The 2,052-nt window shown below is 40.7% G+C and overlaps 1 protein-coding gene and 1 pseudogene across 2 annotated transcripts in view; both read left to right on the top strand.

Moving 5' to 3' along the window:
- RNF144A (ring finger protein 144A) overlaps positions 1-2,052 on the top strand; it is a 161,946-nt gene that overhangs the window by 23,444 nt on the left and 136,450 nt on the right. Inside the window, exons 1-2 of one of the 2 annotated variants that reach the window (XM_045286628.1) lie at positions 493-544; positions 625-776. The gene's annotated coding sequence lies outside the window, so the exon portion shown is untranslated. Of the gene's footprint in view, positions 1-492; positions 545-624; positions 816-2,052 lie in introns of those variants that run through there. The other variant, XM_045286627.1, reaches the window with a different exon arrangement.
- LOC115868267 overlaps positions 1-2,052 on the top strand; it is a 55,714-nt pseudogene that overhangs the window by 36,054 nt on the left and 17,608 nt on the right.

Genomic DNA, 2,052 nt, shown 5'->3' with positions numbered 1-2,052 from the left:
TGTTTAAAGAAAGGGCCCTGTTCATGGCTTTGAGTCGAGCACATATCTCTTATAACAGCATATAGTTTTTTTAAACTATTCTGTCTACTCTCTACCTTTTTATTATAGTATTTAGAAAATTCAGTGTAATTATTGATAAGGTAGACTTTATAATTCTCTTTTGTTATTTGTTTACTATTTACTTTTTGAACTTTTACTTTTCCATGCTGCTTTCTTGCATGCTAAATTTATGTCTTCTAGTATAGTCCCTTAATTCCATTCTTATTGCTTTATGTTTTTGAGTAAATTCTTGGTGAAGGTCCTGAAGATGACAATGAACATTTTCTTGTCCGTTAAGCTTTTCTAAGACCTAAGATCTAGGAGCAATTTGTCATCTGAGAAGTATCTGTTTTAATGAACTTCTCTCTTTGTTCAAATTCAGTTGTTTATATACTAAGCATCTGTTTTCTCCCCAGTAGACTATGACTCTTTCCAAGTACTTAATCTGGTGAGATTTTTAACACTACTAGCAATGACTTCTCTCATTGGGGTGAAGACATGAAAGGTCAGTGCTAGGGGTGATTCAGAGTAAGCGCTGTTCTCCTCCCTGTTCTTGCTCTCTAACCCCCCATGCCCTTGTCATAGTTTTTAGGTATCACGCTTCCCACCGGTCTGCAACACTCTCACTCTCCCAGCTCTGCAGAGACGTCAGTGCCAGGAGACCGCCCACTTCTTCCTGTGGCCAGTCATGAGAGGAAGAGGCAGCTAAGCGTGCAGAAGCACACCAAAAGTGTCAGGTAGACAACCTCCTCTCCTCTCTCCAGGATTCCTCACAAGTAACTTTGAGTTCGGAAGATGAAGGCTTGAGCACTCTGATTTATAATTTTCTAGTGGGCTCTCAGGCCATTGTCTAGAAAGATTATAGGCCTGGATGAGTTTTTTGGTATCTCTTTATGTCAGATAGACAGTTAAACCTACTAACTTCCTCTGAATGGATTTCAAAGATAGTCCTTAGCATATTATGCTGGGCTATTATAGTAATTTATACTTAGCGGCAATTTTCACATGGTTCTTCATTTATTGCATATAAAACCTTGTTAAGGTTGATGTTGGTTCATTTTAGAGACAAGTTTTGAAGGCCAAAGTGCTATATTCAGAGTGTTATTGACTGAGTCATTACCTTACTCAGAATAGACTGGCTGTTCGGAGCACTGTGTTTAAAACCCCTGCTGTCATGAAGATTGCAGTCCTGTGGGGGTGCGGGTGGAGGTGTGGGGAGAGCAGGAGCAGAGAGATGGATAATACATAGTAGATGGCACGAAGAGGTAAATTGTAAGTTATGGTAGAGCCAGTTTAGAGGGATGAGTTCACGTTGAGTCTTAAAGGGGTAAGGGAGGTCTCAGGACACCAGTGAAAGTTCAACACTGACTTTGAGGAGGTGGAGGGGGCTAGATATTTAATATCTGAGGCTAGAACATTTTAGTGAGCAGGATCAGAGAGTGTAAAAGCCCTACGCCCAAAGCATGCTTTGGCATGTTTGAGGAATAGCAAGGAGTCCGAGGAGAGCCAGTCCAGACCAGTGAGCAAATGGAGGGGGTGCAGCATAACAGAGATCAGGTCATGTTGGAACTTCTATACTATTTGGAGAACTTGAGCTTTTATGGTGGGAAATCAGTGCAGAGTTCTAAGCAGAGGAGGGACGTGATTTTAATAACCTCCTTTTACCTTTATATTGATAGTGGACTGTAGGGAGTGGAGGTGAGGGTTAGAACACAGAAGGCAATTCCAGAGGCACTTGAGTACTAGAGGAATTCATTGCTGTAATTTGGGTAAGAGATAATGGTGACTTGCTTCACTGGGGGCAGTGGAAGTAGTGAACAGTGTTCACATTTTGTATATATACATATATTTTTAATCATTTTATTAGGGGCTCATACAACTCTTATTACAATCTATACATACATCAATTGTGTAAAGACATTTGTACATTCATTGCCCTCATCATTCTCAAAACATTTACTCTCCACTTAAGTCCCCGGCATCAGGTCCTCATTTTTTCCCCTCCCTCCCTGC

Source organism: Echinops telfairi, unplaced genomic scaffold (assembly GCF_000313985.2).
Source record: "Echinops telfairi isolate 266 unplaced genomic scaffold, ASM31398v2 ScPeMD7_9;HRSCAF=40, whole genome shotgun sequence".
NCBI lineage: Eukaryota > Metazoa > Chordata > Mammalia > Afrosoricida > Tenrecidae > Echinops > Echinops telfairi.
The sequence above is the reverse complement of the archived record's forward strand: the minus strand, read 5'-3'. Positions and strand labels throughout refer to the sequence as shown.